Source organism: Acanthochromis polyacanthus, chromosome 23 (genome assembly GCF_021347895.1).
Source record: "Acanthochromis polyacanthus isolate Apoly-LR-REF ecotype Palm Island chromosome 23, KAUST_Apoly_ChrSc, whole genome shotgun sequence".
NCBI lineage: Eukaryota > Metazoa > Chordata > Actinopteri > Pomacentridae > Acanthochromis > Acanthochromis polyacanthus.
Window position 1 is genome coordinate 22276624 of NC_067135.1, and position 20626 is coordinate 22297249.

The following is a 20626-nucleotide window of genomic DNA, read 5'->3' on the forward strand; positions in this document are numbered from 1 at the left end:
CATCTCACAGAAATCAGAAACATGACATCTGGCTCCATGAAGATGCTGCTTTATGTAAAGAGTGATGGGCCAAGAGGGTTTAAAACCACCAGTATTTCACTGTGCAATGCATTTCGCAAGCTTATCCAGCGTTTCTGGGTGAAGGAACATTTACTACAGCTGACAGAGACATGCAGCAGAGTTAAAAAGTACAAAATGTCAGAAAGTAGTGGTAGTTTTGTAGATTATAGGTGCTTGAGTCATTCTACTCAGCGACACCTCCAACTTTCAGTAATGTCAAGAAAATAGATAAAATAGAGATATGGATCTAAATTTGCAGGAATGATGCACAAAACTGAAGCAAGTTTTAACCGCTGCTTTAAAAAGAAATGTAGTCTTGAGTTTGAACATTCTGCTCAGTGTAAAGCTCATATTGCTCCAGCTAAATACAGACACGGTGGAGTAAGATGGATTTTTTGCAAATGCCAAGCTACTTAAAACAGTGAAACGAAAGGAAATTGGATGTCTGAGGATAAGCTGAAGACTGTTAGCAGATAAATCGGGGATTATATATGGCAACAGTGTGCTTCTGTATTACTTATCATAGAGACTGAGACTTTTAATCGCTAAAATCAGTCAACTTTTCTTGCTGAGTTGCTATAAAACTCACATCTGTTCTCGATTTGATATCGTATTATATGCTCTATGTTGGAATGTGCAGCATGAAAAACTGCATACGGGTATGTTTACTGTGGCTTAACATCTTCACTAATCTTTATTTGTTTTTAGATTGAACTGGCCTTTATGGAGAGGGAAACTACACATGACGGCACTCAGTAAAGACAACAAGCCTGTGTAGCATAGCATAGCCTTTTTAAGTGGTAGAAGAAGAAAAAAACTGAAGAATTGACATCATCAAACAGTTTTCCAAAAGAATGGGTAGAGAAAAGGGATGTCCTCTCTTCTATTTTTCATATTTTCACAACTTCTTTTATTTTTTTTCTTAAGAGCTCACTAAACAGATAGCTTCTACTCCTGAGATAAAGCTAACATTAGCATGGATTAGCAACCCTGTTACTGTGATTAGAGTAGGGTCGGCAAACAACAAATAAAACATGGAATAAAAATGGTGCCATGGATGTGTAAGTTGAGCCAATCAAGCCTTTGATAGTTTGGCACCTATTATTGATGAATATGTATCAGAAAACTGTAAAAGAGAAGGTATATTTTTCAAATTGTCCAAATGCCCTCCAATTCTGCAATGACCCATTTACTAATTAACTACCAAGTGTTGAGGTTGATGGGAACTTTATCTGCAGGTAAATTGGCCAAAACCAAATGACTGAAGGAAGCTTGACTTCATAAACAGCCAGGAAACTGATTGTAGTTGATCCTGAATTGAAGGACCGACCCACATAGTTCATAAATTCTATGTAAAACCAAAAAATGTCAACTTCACGATGGTACCGGAAGCATCTGTATCGACCATTCTGGTGAGTTATCTAGCAGTGGTTGTATAACAGCGGTTAGTGAGACAAAGATTGTAACTGTTTCTCTGTCAAACGTCTCCCTTCTAAGTAATGGATGAAAGAGCTCTGTGAAATCTGAGAAAATTCCTGTTAAATAATGACCCATGTGTGACATGTTTTCATAGAGTCCCTCTGTTGTAAACTATCAGCCCGGAGCAGCGTCTTGGCTCAGTTACAGTAACCTCAGTTATTTCTGTCCCTGCCTATGTGGACGTATGTTTCCACATCTATATCTAAACCAGTCTGATTGGAGAAAATGACTCTGACCTTAATGCTAAACACAACCACACAAATGCACTGCGGTGAAACTGGATCAGCGCTGCCTGCAGAGGTTGCTGAGGCGCCGTCCACGTCTTCGAAAATGGGTAACATACATCGTCCCAAAGCAACGTGGGTTAGAGGAGAACAATGCAGTGGGAATGTCGGTTAGCTGTGAGAAATGTCACAAGTTGGTCGTGACATTTAAGTGTCAGCCTATAAACCTGTACATTATCTGGTCTCTGTAGCAGATGCTTGAAGGTTCTCTGCCCATGCTCAGCTCTAAAAATATACCATCACCGTTCACCATAATTAAACATGATGTTTAACAAAATACTAGAACAGTGATAAGATCATTGCCAACAAGACGGAACTCTGGATGACAGTACGACAGGAAGCATAAGATGCATTCTAATAGCCAAACTACGGAATACAACATGGGTTTAGTTCATCCTAACACATGCAGCAAGCCAGAAACACCAATTTAACCACTTCATCTGGTTTTATTTTGCAGTTTACAAGCCAGAATGGTTTACCAGCCTTTCAGACCCAACAATCTTTTGCACAATTAACCCTTAGATACACCAGTGATCGGACCCTACAGTCTTCCATAAGTGGGTCAGAAATGACCAGTGTAGGAATCAATATGTTTTTGTATCATTTTTGTCATTTTGGTTAAGAATATTCATTTGCATTATTTGTTTGTGTTATACACCAAGCCATTGGTTTACAACGTCCTTGACTTACGGCGTTTTGTGGTTATGTCGCCATCTATCATAATATTTTTAAGAAAGTCTTGCTCCATCATTCCAACATACGGAATTTGTAATGTTAAAACTAATTTCATGTGGGAACTCGTGAGCAAGTTCCAACTTATAGCAAAAGTCGTGTTACATCACACCGTAGGAACAGAATTCCGACTTGAGTCGAGGACTCCGTGTATTTTTGTCCACACAAGAATGATTTCATGTTTGAAATATGTTTGGTTTTCAAATTCTAACAGATTTTGATAAATGTAAAAGAAGAATAGTACACATAACAGCAATAGAAGAATGTCAACATCCATTTTGTTGACATTTTTCCATTTCTTTCCTGGTGTTACTCTCCGTCCCTCCACGTTTGTGCACTTCATCACCTCTTGTATGATTACTATCAGTGATATAAGTCCATCCATCCATCCTCTATACACCGCTTTATCCTCACTAGGGTCGCGGGGGGTGCTGGAGCCTATCCCAGCTGACTCAGGTGAAGGCAGGGGACACCCTGGACAGGTCGCCAGTCTGTCACAGGGCAGTGATAAAAGTATAAAAGTTAACTTAAAAAAATTAAATGTAATGATATTGAACATGTTTTTTGAGGAATAGCTGAAAAATGAAATGATAAAACCTTTTCATTCCAAAGATATTGCAAGAAAACAACCCCGCTGATGCATCTAAGAGTTAAAGATGCATCAATCAACACGACAGCTTATTTAAAACCGTAGGATTGCAACTGATGTGCAAGCAAGATGGTCAAAGTTTAAGTTGCAATTTTGTGCATACTGCATGCAACAGTATGTACAGAAAGCATAAAGAAAACAGCTGTGATTTAAGAGATGGATCCAAAGTATCGGACAGTCAGTACGCTGGCATATTAGAGGACACAAAGCGCCTGATGAGGTCAAATCTGGAAGCAACCGTGTATTCCTGTTTCCAAAAGTCTCAGCTTTGTCATGACTAAAACACGATCCAGGAGTTTTTAAAACAACAAGGAGGTCCACTGTTTCCAAAAGTCACCAAAACGTCCGAGAAAAGTGGACATGAGGCATAAACACAGCAAAAGTTAATGTGGATGTAGCCCAAGTGACAAATACTCTGCAAATTCTCCCTAAAATATCTCTTCTGTTGTTGCAAACAGGACGTTAACTATAGTGATGCAAAATAATTTCACAAAATTACGACCTTTGTCAGCTTTTTAAGAGCTATTGTGTATATTAAAGACAGAGAACATTAGAATGAAACAAGGGAACATGTTCTATGTTTTGCACATGAAAAGAACTTATACAAGCCTCACATGCTTATCTTTTTTTTTCAGAGGCTAATAAAAACACTGTCAGGCTATGTTTATCATTATGTTGTACTCCTATCAACCCCCCAAGGTCAGAGTCTCCGGCTCAAGTGTTACACAATCTCACGTCATCCATTCTTTAAAACATTCACCACGAGGAAATGCAGCGTACCCATCTTGAACTGCTGATTCCACAGAACCACCAGAAAGTGCGTCACTTGAAGATATGCTTGAGATGAAAGTTTCCCAGATCACATGTTGGACGGACTGATAGAACAGATTGGCTTTACTCGTGTGGATGATGCTTCATGTGCACTGCTGTTTGCCTCCTTTGTTCTGGCTGTTTCTGTGGTTAAAACATATCGGCAAAATGAAATCAAAACTGAAAAACCACAATGATTTAACAGAAATCTACATCAGGACTTTAATCTCAGTGAATGTGACTCTTCGGGTTCCTTTTTCAACCTGTTTTTTCAAACTTCAGGTACGTTTCACCGCAACTATCAGCTGAAAAAGACTAGATTCCCACCATCAGAGCTCAGACTTATACTCCCTCTTTCAGTTTTATGTCCAATTGTGAGCCGCTGTCAATACCAGGAACTACACAAATCAACCCACATGGCAGACAAACCACACAGGAAGGCCGAGGAAAGTCGAGCACAAGGACCCAAAACTGCAGACAGACACTGTGCTAAACTTTCTAAGGTGGTAAAAATGAAGCTGTTTTTTTTCCCCGATGTTCCCAGAACCACTTGTGACGCCACTCTCGTTTTCTCAGAACGATATGAGACGGGAAAGAAGAACATTAGGGGGCAGGTAAAGGGTCGACTGCAATTGCTAAATTGCTGCAAGCTGATCAAAGAAAATGCAGATCAAGCAGAACTGAGCACCTTTTTGTGTGTTTGCGTTAAAGAAAAAGCAAATTGTGGACGTCAACTTGCAGGAAGACGCTTGTTTTCGTGCATCAGACAGTAAATATGTTGCTGTACCTCCTGCCTGATGAGATGATAAAGTCAAACAAACATGGTCTGATAGCTAGCAGATGCTTTTCTCTTCTCTGTTGTTGTGTTTAAACGTCTTTTCACGCTGCTGTTCAGTGATTTTCCTTTTGCAATGGGTGCTCTGTGTGTCATTAACCCTGGTCTTTCATGCTTCCTTCACCTTACAGCCAAACCATGCAAATGAGACAGAGATGAATGTCGTCTCTCACTCTGAATCATTGGCAGGAAGTAATGAGTTGCTTTATTGTTCCCGAATCAATGCAAAAAAACATGATAGTGTTGCAGAAGCAGGCTATTCTCCACACAAACTGCTGCAGAATCATGGATAATATGTTTGAATTTCTTTAAACCAATCAAAGACATCTTGGGGCGGAGCTAAGAGCAGAACGTAAATAATGATGTGGGGATTGTTGTGGTGGAACATTTCCATGCAGAGAGGCGAGAATTAATGTCATTATAAACCCTTAGATGCATAAGTGGGTCAAAAATGACTTAGTGATGTAATTTTCTTGCAAAATCTTTGCAATGAAAAGTTTTTATCATTTAATTTTCCAGCTATTAATCAAAAACATGCTTTTGATATAATTCAATTTAGATTTTTTATGTTGTCTTTAATGCTTTTAAAGAAACTGTGGTATCTGTATTACTACCCCAAGCTCATATTCACTGATAATACCATACAAGAAGTGATACACAAACTTGGAGGGACAGAGAGCAGCAACGGGAGAAGAGTGTAAAAATGTCAACAAAATGGATGCTGACATTCTTCTATTGCTGTTCTGTGTAGTATTCTTTTTCAATCATCAAAATCAGTTATAAAGTGAAATAAAAGCATATTTCAAACATGTAATCATTCTTGTGTGGACCAACATATAATACAAACAATAACACAAATGATTATTCTTAACCAAAATGACAAAAATAGCATAAAAACAAATTGATTCTTATACAGGTAATTTTTTGAGCCACTTATGGAAGAGTGTAAGGTCCAATCACTGGAGCATCTAAGAGTTAAAACACACCAGAAAAAGTAGAAGGTCTGCTTTATTGAACTTGCATTTTTCAGCACCTTGATAAACAGAAAATCAGTGGACGCTTTATGACAGGATGTTATACAAAACCAAACTGTAAGCGAGTGTTTGTGAGAATATAACTGCAAAAACAATCATGCTGAGAGCAAATAGCAGCTTCAGCCAAACCTACTAAACTTTCTGCATCTCCCCAAATCCGCAAAATCCTGCACAGAAACCTCCACATGCAGCTAAACCCTTGAGATCGTGCATCAACAACACTACAGTAGCGCTGGTTTGATGCTCAGTGTGTAGATGATAGGAAAACCTATATACAACTTACTGCTCAGGTCTAGAAAATAAGCATAAAAACAACTTAAAGGGGGTAAAATCGATGCTTAAGGGGAATCTATTAGCTGAAATAGAATGAAAAATCATTCAAATTATGTTTAAAATCATGCAATATCACCTGTCACTACAAACTGGTGCGTTTTTGTTGGAATGAGCCCCTAATATATGCAAAAGTTTCTGCAACCACTACTCCACACTAGTTTTTTAATGGATGTATTTGCTAAAGATTACCACAATAAATGATATAACCCTGGAGTCAGTTGATATTACTGCACAGAAAAATGAAGGAATTAGTGTTTGAGGTGTTTTCTGACTTTCTACAAGACATTTTTCATTCATTAAGAGCCTTTCAGAAGGCAGATCTCAGGACAAGAAGCAGCCGAGTGCATCATTTATAGCTTGTGAAACTATAATTAAGCATTATTATTGTATAAAGAGTAGTTTGTGCTGCTTATATGGGACAGTTTTACACCAAAGGTTCTCTGTTATGGTGTAGGTCATTCATTTGTCGCTTCTGTCGTCAATTAAAGACAGGATTTCATCTCTCATGCCGCTCAAATAGCTTCACTGCTTCACCGGAGCAGGACAATAAGTTTACCTTGGGCTCCTTCTCTGAAGTCCATTAGGCTAAAAATAACTCACGAGTGAATAAAGTGCGTTTTGTCTCTTCTCCCATCAGGACTTCTATGAAATAAGTGCAGTGGAAGAAAGTGCAGATGGCTCACTGAGGCTTGTGCACATAATAATCAGACAACAAAAGTACGAGATTCAAGGAGAAACTTCAAAATGAGCGAATGTTTTCCACTTTCAGGAGGTGTATAATGTTCCGCGGTTTTGACACCAGAGTGTAAACAGTTCACTCACTTCCTGCTGATTCCCTCTAATGAAGGAACATTGTCACATTATTCTGCTCCACGCTGTTCTTAGAATTAATTGGGATGTTCTCGAAAACACATCACAGCTGAGCCTTGGACCCATTAGTATGCAAAGGTACTTACTCATTCAGTGACAACGCACAAAAACACACACACACACACCTGTAAGTACGTAAACAGACCTTCAGCACTAATAGGCCCCTTGGCAGCGCTGGAGACTGATGGCTCCACCACAAAAACAGGTCTTGCGTCGACGCTGCAGCTTTATTGTGTCAGTCCGGACTAAGCTGGCATATTAACACACACATATACAGACACACACACGCTTCACAGGACATTACTATCACTTACATTTACTTAAAATATTCTCAACCTGGTCTTAAATTTAAATCACCGCTGAAAATTTTACAGTTTACACGAGGAAGAGTTGGTTTTTGTCCTCACAAATATACTAAACAAACATATTTACGTCCTCACAACATGAGTAACACAAGTTCACACACACACACTGCAGTGAATATTAACAGAAGTAATGCCAAAACCTCCAAAAGCTCCATATCCAAAATGCATTTAAAAATAAAAGCGTGATTCATTCAAAGCATCCGAAATTTTACTCCTTATGTTTTCATTCTTTCTCTTCTTTGGTGCATTTTTTGGCTAAATAAGCTTCTCAGGAGTATTAAAAAAAATCTAAAGCTTGACCTAATTTAGAGGAATTAAGTAATCCTGTTTACCACCTTGAAATGACTGAATTAATGGTGTTTACAAAGAGATGCACCTGACTAATTTTAGCCAGCGGAGCTCCCCAGGGCTTTAAAAAGGAATCTGCAGCTACACACATGAAAAAAAAGGTTTATTTTAGATTTTTGGACAAATTCCAAACCTAACAAATGCCTTATAAGTTTAGACTTTCTCCTCGATGATCTCAGTAAGAAAATAAATTCAGATGTGGCACCAAAAGGCATGAGAATAACTGATCTGAATACATCATCTGTGAAGTTTTGATGATGAAAACAGGCAACTAAAGGATGCAAAACGAGATAATAAAGTTCACTCAACACACACAGTGAGTCTGTACCTGGATCCGGGCGTCACTTTCCCACGATTAAAATCCCCTAAAAAAGGATCCTGCAGCTTCTTCCGTTATCCAGAGTTTAATCAGACAAACATCTCTGCTCTGAATGAGACCAAGCACTGGCAGCTAATGGAGAAAGTGGGAGAGAGAGGCAGAGACAGAGTGTGTGTGTGAGAGAGAGAGGGGAGGGCTGAGGAGTGAGTTAGATTAAGACGAAGACGAGGAGGAGGAGGAGGAGGAGGAGGAGGAGGAGGAGTGGTGAACACTGAGTCGACTTCTAGGAGCTGAGAACATAAACACAAGATAGGGGGGAGGAGGAGAGGATGAGGGAATGAGGAAGCTGGATAGAGGAGGAAATAGAAAGGAGGGAGATTTAAAGGAAGTGAGAGGTGCAAAGAAGAAGGAAGAAATAGCTCAGAAAGGAATAAATATGGGTTAGGGAAGAAGAGGAGGAGGCAGAAAAGAAAGGATGATAAAGGAGGTGAGAAAACAGATTGAGAACCAAAGAAAAAGGAAATATTGGAGTAGGGAGCAAGACAAGAAGGAAAGGAGAAAATAAGAAAAGGGTAGGAAGATGGGAAAATAATAAAGCATAAGAGGAAGAAAAGAAGTCAATGCACAAGGTAAAAGTTAGAAAATGGGGTCAAAATGAAGAGAATACAAGGAAATTTAAGATGTGGTAGAGCACAAAAAGGGTTGTTAAAATATGAGATTAGAGAAGAGAAAAAGCTGTAAGATTAAAATGAGAAGGCAAGAAAAGGAGTCAGCACAAGAGAGAAACAAGAGAAAATGAGGTAAAAATGAAGATAATGCTGGGAAGTTACGACGTGGGGAAGAACAGGAGGAGATAGAACTCAATAAGGGCAGTTAAAATGTGAGATTAGAGAAGAGAAGAAGGTGTAAGATGAGAATGATGGGGTGCAGGAGCTGACAGAAGGATTCAATACATCAGATTAATGTTAGAAAATTGGGTAAAAATGGAGAGATTACTTGGAAATTAAGAGATGAGGAAGAAAAAGAGGAGATACAGGCAGTTATAACACAAGACAAGGGCAGAGAAGGAGGTGTAAGATGTAAATGATTAGTTACAGGAGGCAAGAAAAGGAGTTAATACAGGACAAAAAAACTAAAAAATATTAGGTTAAAATGGAGAGAATACTAGAAAAAAGGAGGTAATTGAGCACAAAAGGGGTAGTTAAAATGTTTTTTTTTTTAGAGAAGAGGAGGCATAAGATGAGAATAATGGGTTGCAGGAGGCAAGAGAAGGAGTCAGTACAGGAAATATAAGTTATAAAAAGGGGCCAAATGGAGAGATACAAGGAAATTAAGATGTACAGACAAAAGGAGACAGGGCACAAAAAAGGCAGTTAAAATATGAGATAAAGGGTGAGAAGGAAATGTAAGATGAAAGTGATAGGGTGCCAGAGGCAAGAAAACGAGTCAATAGAAAAGGTAAAAATTAGAAAATAAGGTAAAAATGTAAGGGAATTAGGAGGTAAGGAAGAAAAGGAGGACATAGAGGTAGTGAAATTGCAAGGCTAATGCAGAAAAGGAGGTATAAGACAAAAATAATAGAGGCAAGAAAAGACAGATAAAATGTTGAAAATAAGGATAAAATGAGGTGAGGAAGCAAAGGAGGATGTGGAACACAGAAAACAGTTAAAATCTAAGATAAGGAGGAAGGAAATGAGGAAATAGGTAAATTGAAACAGGTAAAATGAAAAAGCCACTGTGGGGAAGGAGATACAGAGATAGGGAACATAAAAATGAGCAAACACAGGAAATAAAAGTTATAAACTGGGGTAAAGATGGCAAGAATACAGGGAAATTAGGAGGTAGGGAAAGGAGGAGGTGGAACTCAAGAAAGACAGTTAAAATATGTGATAAGAGGAAAGAAATGGAGGTTAAAAAAGATCAAATGGAGAGAATATAGGAAATGGGAGGCAAGGAAGGAAAGAAAAGGCAGTTCAATGTGAGATGAGGATGTAGGAAATGAGGGACGAGGGGAGAGGAGGAGGTGCAAGAGGAAAAATGACAAGGATAGGGAGCATGGGAAGGGAAAATAAAGAAGGAAAATGAATTGTGAAAGCAGAAAGGAAAGGGAAGGAGTAATAAAATGAAAAAGGGAACAAATACAGGAGATTAAAGTTAGAAAATGAGGTACAAATAGAGAAAACAGCAAAATTTGGAAGTAGGAAAGAAAACAGGAAGTGGAGCGCAGGAGAGGCAGTTACAATGAGAGATAAGAGGAATAAAGGAGACAATTCAGGACATAAAATGAAGTTAAAATGCAGAGAATATGGAAAATGGGAGGCGAGGAAGGAAAAAAAGGGTAGTTAAATGTGAGATAAGGAAGAAAGCAATGAGGGAATAGGGAGGACAAGAAGGGTAGAGAAGGAGGTACACACGTGGACAAAATTGTTGGTACCCCTCAGTTAAAGAAGGAAAAACCCACAATTCTCACTGAAATCACTTGAAACTCACAAAAGTAACAATAAATAAAAATTTATTGAAAATTAAATAATCAAAAACAGCCATTACTTTTGAATTGTTGATTAACATAATTATTTAAAAAAACAAACTAATGAAACAGGCCTGGACAAAAATGATGGTACCTCTATAAAAGATTGAAAACTATTTGACCAGAGTGACATGATTAACTCAGGTGTGTCATTTAATTGACATCACAGGTGTTTCCAAACTCATAATCAGTCAGTCTGCCTATTTAAAGGGAGACAAGTAGTCACCCTGCTGTTTGGTGAAAAGGTGTGTACCACACTGAACATGGACAACAGAAAGCGAAGGAGAGAATTGTCCCAGGACATCCGAAAAAAATTATAGACAAACATCTTAAAGGTAAAGGCTATAAGACCATCTCTAAACAGCTTGAAGTTCCTGTGACAACAGTGGCTCATATTATTCAGAAGTTCAAGACCCACGGGACAGTAGCCAACCTCCCTGGACGTGGCCGCAAGAGGAAAATTGATGACAAATTGAAGAGACGGATCGTTGGAATTGTATCCAAAGAGCCCAGAGCAACCTCCAAAGAAATTAAAGGTGAACTCCAAGGCCAAGGTACATCAGTGTCAGATCGCACCATTCGTCGTTGTTTGAGCCAAAGTGGACTTCATGGGAGACGACCAAGGAGGACACCACTGCTGAAAAAACTCATAAAAAAGCCAGACTGGAATTTGCAAAAATGCATGTTGACAAGTCACAAAGCTTCTGGGAGAATGTCCTTTGGACAGATGAGACCAAACTGGAGCTTTTTGGTAAGGCACATCAACTCTATGTTCATAGACTGAAAAACCAAGCATACGAAGAAAAGAACACTGTCCCTACGGTGAAACATGGAGGAGGCTCAGTAATGTTTTGGGGCTGCTTTGCTGCATCTGGCACAGGGTGTCTTGAAAGTGTGCAAGGTACGATGAAATCTGAAGACTATCAAGGCATTCTGGAGAGAAATGTGCTGCCTAGTGTCAGAAAGCTTGGTCTCAGTCGCAGGTCATGGGTCTTCCAACAGGACAACGATCCAAAACACACAGCCAAAAACACCCAAGAATGGCTGAGAGAAAAGCGTTGGACTATTCTAAAGTGGCCTTCTATGAGCCCAGATCTGAATCCCATTGAACATATGTGGAAGGAGCTGAAACATGCCATTTGGAGAAGACACCCATCAAACCTGAGACAACTGGAGCTGTTTGCTCATGAGGAGTGGGCCAAAATACCTGTTGACAGCTGCAGAACGCTCATTGACAAATACAGAAATCGTTTAATTGCAGTGATTGCCTCAAAAGGTTGTGCAACAAAATATTAAGTTATGGGTACCATCATTTTTGTCCAGCCCTATTTCATTAGTTTGTTTTTTTAAATAATTATGTTAATCAACAATTCAAAAGTGATGGCTGATTTTGATTATTTAATTTTCAATAAATTTTTATTTATTGTTACTTTTGTGAGTTTCAAGTGATTTCAGTGAGAATTGTGGGTTTTTCCTTCTTTAACTGAGGGGTATCAACAATTTTGTCCACGTGTGTATGAGATGAAAAATACTAAAGTGAGACGGATACAGGAAGCAAGAAAAGGAGTAGTACAAGGAAAAAAGTAAAAATAAAATTAGTTGGAGTAGCAGAGAGGTACATGAGTGATGAAAAAGGAAACATAAAAAGGAGAGAATGAGGTAAAATTTAAGGTGCAAGCAGTATTGGTCAGTTGAGCGAATCCAAGCATGTCCACCAGGTGGCACTGCTACTGAGAATGTATTTTGGCCTCTGGGTGTGATGATGGATCGCACATGCTATTTATACAGCAATTCCTGTCCATCCACCAGGTGGCGCTATCACTGAAAGTGTATATTGGCCTGTGAATGTCATCAGGGCAGGAGTCTGATCACACATATAAAGTCTGAGACAGATTGGAGCACATAGAGGCTAGTTAGCAGCACTTCCTGTTTCATGGTGAAACATCAAAAATGGCCGCATTCCGCTGGTTGCCATTTCCACGCCCGGAGATTTTTGCAAAGAATTTTGATAATTTTTGATCACCCATGCCTGGTGTATGCCCTGGCCACATTTGAGCTCTCTCAGGGTTTCCCTGTTTGAGTTAATAATTTTTAAAAAATATCAAAAAATTACAAAAAATGGTCCAAAATATGGCATATAATTCAAAATGGCTGATTTCCTGTTAGGTTTTGGGTATTTGTGCAACAGGCTCTTTTGTGCGTCTTGATGAGTCACATATATGGACTGAATTTCGTAGCTGTAGGTGAAACATGGTTTGAGGGCTGAATTTTCATAATATCGCAGGGGGCACTATTGAGCCATTTTGGGACACACCTATGCAACTCTCCTCCAATATCAAACTTACTTGCCAGTCCTGATGTGTGTGCAAAGTGTCACGCATTTGAGTACTTTTAGGGCCTCAAAAATTGCATTTCTTTCATCCGACGAAGAAAGTACAATAGTAATACCCCCATGGGTTTCAATAGGGTCTTTACACCATCGTTGCTTGGCCCCTAAAAAAGCAAAAGCAAAGGTGGGGAAGAAGAGACAGACATGGTGAGTATGAAAAAGAAAACAATATAGAAGATTAAAGTTTGAAAATAAAGTACAAATGGAGAGAATAAAGAGGGTGATGAGAAAGAAGCAGGTAAATGAAGAGAGAAGGAGGAAAGGAAAAGGAAATAAAACTGGGTAAGAGGAGGCAGAAAGGAGGGAGGAAGGGAGAAAGAGGAGGAACCAGAGTTAGAGAAGTAAAGAAAAAGACTGAGGAGAGTGAAGTAAAACTCACTAAAATCTACTGTTTGGATGCTTAAGTTCACGTTGAAGCCTTCAGTAAATTCACTGGAATTCTCTTTTCTGAGCCTCAATTCTTCAGACTGGTGTAAAGTTCAGGTGTCAGCGATGAGAAAAGACACTTAATTCTATACATTTACATTTACACAAGCACGAGCACGTACACACACACACACACACACACACACACACACACACACACACACACACACACACACACACACACACACACACACACACACACACACACATTTTTCTCATTCATCTACAACTTGAATCTTGGACAATCTAATTTTTAAGCTGTAATGGCTCTTATTAATTATTACTTATTAATGAGTGCTATAATTTCAGAAAATTGTGCCAAAAAGTCATAAATTTGCAAAAAACTAAATTTAAATGTAGTCTTTTAAAGGTATTACTTCAGTGTCAGAGAATATTTGTCTTTTTTCTTGAAAATGTAGTGTTTTTTCATCATAAATTTAACCATTTTAGCTTTTTTCCCCCTGTGCATTTATGACTTGAATATTGGAAAATCTGACTATTATTCTCTTCATATCACACCTCTCCTCTGTGCTGCAGCTTAAAATTATTTTTCTAGCCTGCAAGGGTCCTTGTTAATTATTAATGAATGTCAGAATCTCGGAAAACGAGATTAGATTAAGTGATCCGGTGCATGTTTGCTGCAGTATTTATCTATAAATTTGACATGCAGTGCTGATATTTTCTCCCAGCTGTGGAAAACATCTGTCGAAGCTCCAGCTGTGCGACCCGCTGACCTCTCAGTTCAGACTTCACGACCCTGATGATCGGATCACTTCAGACAGTAACATACATCCAAGCCAGATTCAAATAAACAGAGCTGTAACACAAACAGGAAGGAATTAGCCTGAAAACTGGACTCGGCTCAGCTCAGTTTGTTTCCTCTGCAGCTGCTAGAAAAGTTTCACATTCTGGTTGTCCTCTAAAACTGGAACTTTTTAGAGACCATATCAGAAAAATCTGTGAATTCAGACTGAAAAAGATGCAGATTCTAGATTCCTTTTCTCACTGTTCTCATGTTTTCTGATTATTTTGTATTAAAATGCAGCACTGTGCATGCATTTCCATTTATCTCCAAGACCTTTACTGTTTCTTTCTCTTCTTTCCTGTCTTTTATTGCAGATTCTCACCATTAAATAATTAAATAATGCTGCAGATTTTCACTGTTTCCACTGATTTTGTGAATCCAGTTTTACTCACCAACCTCATTGGTCGCATCCGAGCCACTCAAAGAAGTGCAGAATATTTTGGATTTTTAGATTTTACAGAATGTTAGCTTGTTTATTTATGGAAAATTGGAGGAAAATTTGTTGCAAATACTGAATTTACTTTTTTACACGCTCATCTATTCCTCCAATTTATCTTGAGCGTCACAATATCTTTATTTAGTTATATATCTCTTTATGTAGTTTTTAATTATGCAGTTTCATGAAAAGTGTCTCTTTCTTTAAATAATTTCGAATAAGACAATTTTGAACAATATGATAAAATGACAAAATATATATTTTTTGCACATTTTATGATGGGATTATTTATCAAACATGATTCAAGAGTTGTCAGAAAGTTGAAAATCTGGCATTTATTTATGTTTCTACAGTATCTGGCTCTGAATAATTATGTAATTTTGGTGATTTTTATAAATAAAAACATGCATGGGAGGCTTTATTCCTCTGATTAGAGCTCACAAGTTGAGATGTGTTGACATGACTTTCTCTTTTAGTAGCTTTATCATCATATGAAAAACACAGTGGCAGTTGAGTGAATCATTTACCAACTTAGTTACGGAGTCTTTCTGTACTGATAAAAATAAAACCATGGTTATTATTCTAAGACTTACTGCTCTGCTTTTTGATTTTTTTACGCATTCAGGGGAAAAAGTCCCAAAATAAAGCTTTGAAAACATCCTAAAAACACCTTGAACTTGGCGTTTCTGTTGCCTAATGCAGAAAAGTGCTTATTACTGTAGAAATAGTCTTGACCTCTGACCCCTGGCCTCTCCTTTTCCATCGATATCGTGGATTCCCGACATGTTTTCCGGCTTCTCGCTCTCATCTCTGATCCCTGTCACTTCCTGGAACGCTGCCATACATTTCCAGGTCAGAGGTCATCACATGAATCACTGAAGCTTTTCTGATGACTGCTGCTGTCTGCTGCAAAACAGGATGGATGATCAACAGGCAGCACAGAGCAGGAAACCCACACTTCAATGCCTGCACCGCCACCTACAGGCAGAGCGAGGCGCAACAACACCAGGATTCATTCTCAAAGCCTGGCAGGATGAGGTTTTATGAGATATTACACTTGTCTAAAGGGGTTTCATAGATAAGTGGGAGGATTTTTTCATGTCAGAATAACACTAAACAGGCTCCTGCATGTTTAAATCAAAATATTACAACATTTACTTGCAAGCAGGTTTTTCTTCTTCGACACCACAGCAATGAGTCGAGTCCAGATGTGATAATCATTAACAGATAAAAAGATGAGGCTGACTCATGGCTGAAGGTTTTTTTTTTTGCTCCGACTGGTTGTAAAACCTGCACGGACGGTATTTTTGCTCTTATTTATTTCTCTAATTATATCTCAGGGATCACATGTTTTCGGTCCCATCAAAAGAAAGCTAGTTTTTTAATCTTCCATGAAACGACTGCTTTTTCTGCACAGACAATACTCGGGTCAGTGTTGAACATTCATGTTTTGTGGTGTATAATTTATCATAAAATAACTCTTTCTGTATCACTTTAAAGCTGTACATCTCTCATTTAATAAAACGATCAATAGTCAATGATTACTCTTGATAATGACTCTTTATTGACTTAAACCTGCATTACCTGATTTTTTTGTGCATTTGAACACATCTAAAACACATAAAATCCTCCCATAAATTCAATTTTAGTTCTCAGTTATTTCTGTTACACTCCAACAGAATGTAATTAAGTAGTTTAGTAGATTCATGTTTTATTTTCTTCCTCAGCTGTACTGTACATGATGCCTCCATACAGGGTTGAATTTACAAATAACCTTCACTGTATCACTTCTTTTTTTTTTAGTAATTTAAGGATTTATTAGGTTGATAAGTGGTCTTTTATTTCTATTATTCCCATATTTATCATCTGTTTATCCTGTATCTGAACACCTTTTAATACATCCTCCTAATGCTATGGGTATTATTATCAATATGCAAAGTATATGAAACATGTTTTCCACTTGTTTTATACTCAATTTGCTTGTAAAACTGCTCAGTTTGACTGTTCAGTTTGGGCCCTCAGCTTTTATTATCCCATGCAAATCATGCACGTAACCGATAAAAAGATTTAATTTTTCATGGAATTTGGGGGTTTTAATGACCCAGGAAGAAGTTTATAATCTGCAATGTTTTTCAAAAAACATGACAGTTTCTCACTAAAACATTAAATTTATGCAGAGTAAATAGTTTCCCAGACTTCAGTTCAGAAGTCTTAGAGGAAAATGCTTAATAATGAAACAAAATCAATGTTTATTTCTTGTGAAATATGATTTTTAAGAGAATCCTGTATCTGTATACCTTTAAATGCATCTTCCTGATGTACAATCTACTTTAGTACCAATACGCATACTTTAGCCACTGTAAACACTGCAATCATCACTTTTTGTGGTGAACACAATGACAATTTCATATGAAGCAACATTATTATTCCTTTGGAGTCTACAGCCATGGCCATAAGTTTGGACACAAGTACCATGACGCTTGTGAATCTTAGAAAATACCACAAAATTGTCACTTACAATACAGTACACAACTCCTGAGAACTATATTAAGTTTCATATTTAAAAAAAACATCAAAAGAGTTTGGTGTCATTTTGTTATTCTTACCAAATTCGGTTGTGAAAGTACTGCATTTTTTTGTTATTTTCTTCTAATATTATGTTTTGGGAACAAAGTTGTTCCAATTGTTGGAATTTATTGATAATATTATATCCCTTGTTGATTTGTTGACTAATTAAACTGGTGCTGTCAAAAAATATTAGTTATGTTCTGTAATAGACATCAAAACAGACATAGTAAGTCATACTGTGTTCAAACTTATGGCCATGGCTGTAGTTTGTGGCCACTTGCTTGATAAAAATTCGAACATTTACTTCCCACCTTGAAAAATGTGTGATCTCTGCGTCTATCAGAGCTGAGACTTGGAGATTTTTCTTGTATCGTTAATACAAAACTACTGATTAGTGGAGTTTTAGGTGGTGACGACAATAAAAACTTGACCAAAGTGCACTCAAGAGTGAACGTTGTTAAGTGTGACTGTGATGTTCCAGATGAGGACAGAGTTCAAGGTGTATTGTTTTAAAGTGGGTCAAAGTGCTCAGATGACGCCTCTCGGCTAATAACTGCTGAGAAATTACTCACAAGTTACTCATTACAGTAACCGGAGAAGACGTCATCGCCTCCAGCCTCTCAAACACTTAAACTGGACACGGAGGAAGCATGAAACGAACCATTATTGGTGGAGGAAATGTGGAATGAGCCATTATTGGTGGAAGAAATGTGAAACGAGCCATTATCGGCGTATAATCAGCCTAAATATAGCAGCAAACGCTCGGCTGGGTGTAAAGTTACCTGCTCTGGTGGTTTTTCTGATGCTGCTACGTGACCAAGCATCAGGCCATGTTCTACACTGGAGATCAAAATTAGAGAACAACCTACAACTTCCTTAATGCCAAGGTGTCATAGTCATATTTTAAAATATCCAAACAGGAGTTTAAGAGCAATATTTTAAGCATATTTTAAACTTTAATGAGATATTAGAAAAAGAACACTGATCAAAATTAGAGAACACTCAGATACCTCTCAGTTACTGGTGTTAATCTGGCACCTGCAGCTAATTTCCGTAAAAGTCTGACAAACCCTATTTAACTCAGCCTGACTTTCCAGTTTTCACCAACTCTACAAGATGGTGAGCGTTCTAAAGGGACTGAAACCCTCAGGCAGCATGTTGTCTAGATGAAGACCAAAGGGATGACCCAATCAGTCACAGTCAAGAGAAGTTGGTCATTCCACGTATGTGATTTCTAGAATATTCCATCTTTATGTTACAACTCATTCAAGTCCCTAAGAAGGCTGGTTGTCCACAAAAGACAAATGCAAGAGAGGACAGGATAATGCAGAGGATCTCAATATGCAATCGGTTCAACACTGCAGCTGGAAGTGTTGCCAGTACAGTGTTGGACAGGGTAAGGATCTGTCTCATCATAGCATCTCAACCTTTAAGAGCATTTGGACTGAAAGCTCATTCTGCAGTGACCAATCCTCTGATTAGCAGAAAGAATCAAAAGGCTAGACTAACCTTTGCTGAGAAGACGTTGTGTGGACAGAGAACTGATGCAAAGTTCCCGTTAGAGATGAAAGCAAGTTTAATTTAGTTGGTACCGATGGGAAACATAATTTTCGTTATCAAACTGGGGAAAGACTGAACCCAAAGTGCCAGTGAAAGGTGGAGGTGGAAGTGGAAGTGTCATGGTTTGAGGAATGTTTGGCCTACTATACAGCTACATGGCAGAGTGAATGCCAGTGTTTATCAGAACGTTTTTCGACAATGTGGTTTCTTCCCTATGTTCATCACCCAATCAGCAAGCTATTTTCATGCAGGACAATCCTCCCCACCCATCACACAGCAAAACAGGTAAAACAGTTCCTTGAAACTGAAAACACCAAAATAATGAAATGGCCAGCCCAAAGCCCTGATCTAAACCCAATAGAGAACATGTGGAAAATCCTTGATAATAAAATTATGGCCAAGAAACCCACTACAGAGAGTGGTAAGAGAATACTGATGTCCTGTAGCTGCAGATGTGCTGAACTCATTCAAAGCAACGCCCTGTACACTTCCATCTAATTGACTATTGTAAACTTCTGAAATTTTAGTTCTAATGCTTCTCCATGCTATAGTCTTTGTTGTTCTCTAATTCCAATCATTGTGTTTTCCACAAATAATGTTTTTTTTGTTGAAGTGCCTTGCTTATTTTGTAAAACACTGTTCTAGTAGCATTCATAGTCACAACTAAATATCCTTCAACTGTTGAGCAATAAAGATTAAATTATTTTTGCAAAAATCAAGTGTTCATAAATTGTTCTCTAATTTTGATCTCCAGTGTACATGCATGATCGAGCACAAAATAACACACTTAGTGACTAACACCTCAGAACTTTTGTTTAGCGTCTTGTTAGAGGAGAAAAGTGTCGTTTTCATTACTTTGACAGCAGTTACTTCACCTCAGTGTTTGTCTTTGTGCAGACAGACACGGAAAAGGTCGCGGAGAACGTGATTATCGGAGCTTTAAGAGGTTCCGAGATAAGAAGACGTTGGCTTCTATGCAGACAGATAACACGAGTCAATGTCAAACTGTGAAACACATCCAGCTAGCTGCAGGATGAGATCATGTCTGATTCGGTTTTTATTCAAGGAGTAATGCACAATTTGTTTAGTTTCTGGTGTATTAAGTAGTTAAAGGCGGTAGTTTAGTCTTACTGTAATCCATTTACATAATGCCATTAATATAAACTACATGAGGATGAGTTCAATTTTTATATCTAACATGCTAACTGCTAATTAGCATTTCGCTAGCTAGGTGGTTTAATCATGTTCAGTACTTTTTTGCAAGTTTCTGAGTGTCCAAATGTTTTTTTTTTAATTTTTTTAAAAAGATTATCAACGTAAAAAGACATAAAAATATGAAAAAAATAAATGTTGATGCAAGGAGCAGAGACTATAAAAGATAAATTCATAAAAAAAATTAAGATTAATAAGAACAAAGCTTGATCATAGTGGATCCATGGAATCCCTGGATTTGTTGCACACATTTTAAAATTAGCTGGTTAATCTTCATGATAATGACATTGTGGAGTCTTAGCAATATTATTAAATTAGTGAGGTTATTCTACATAATAAATTACACTGTAGGGTCCCAGCCTACAATATAGTCAGAGAAAGTATTATGTTATATTATTTTTTAGGGGTTAATCAATAATATGCAAATTAGTCAGGTAAATTACACCATAAATAACACTATAAGGTCTCAGACTTTATTATAGTCAGAAAAAGTTCTATTTTATGTTATTTTGTAGGGCTTAAATCCTTAATATGTAAATTATTCAGGCAAAATCGCAATAAGAATAACACTGTAGGGTCTCAACA

General features: G+C 37.9%; 1 protein-coding gene across 2 annotated transcripts in view; it reads right to left on the reverse strand.

Annotated features, from left to right (window-relative positions):
* Nucleotides 1–20626, reverse strand: part of arhgap36 (Rho GTPase activating protein 36) — a 106758-nt gene that overhangs the window by 56727 nt on the left and 29405 nt on the right. The window contains exon 1 of one of the 2 annotated variants that reach the window (XM_022213022.2): nucleotides 8128–8349. The exons of the other annotated variant lie outside the window; for it this stretch is intronic. The gene's annotated coding sequence lies outside the window, so the exon portion shown is untranslated. Of the gene's footprint in view, nucleotides 1–8127; nucleotides 8350–20626 lie in introns of those variants that run through there. 2 annotated transcript variants of the gene reach the window in all.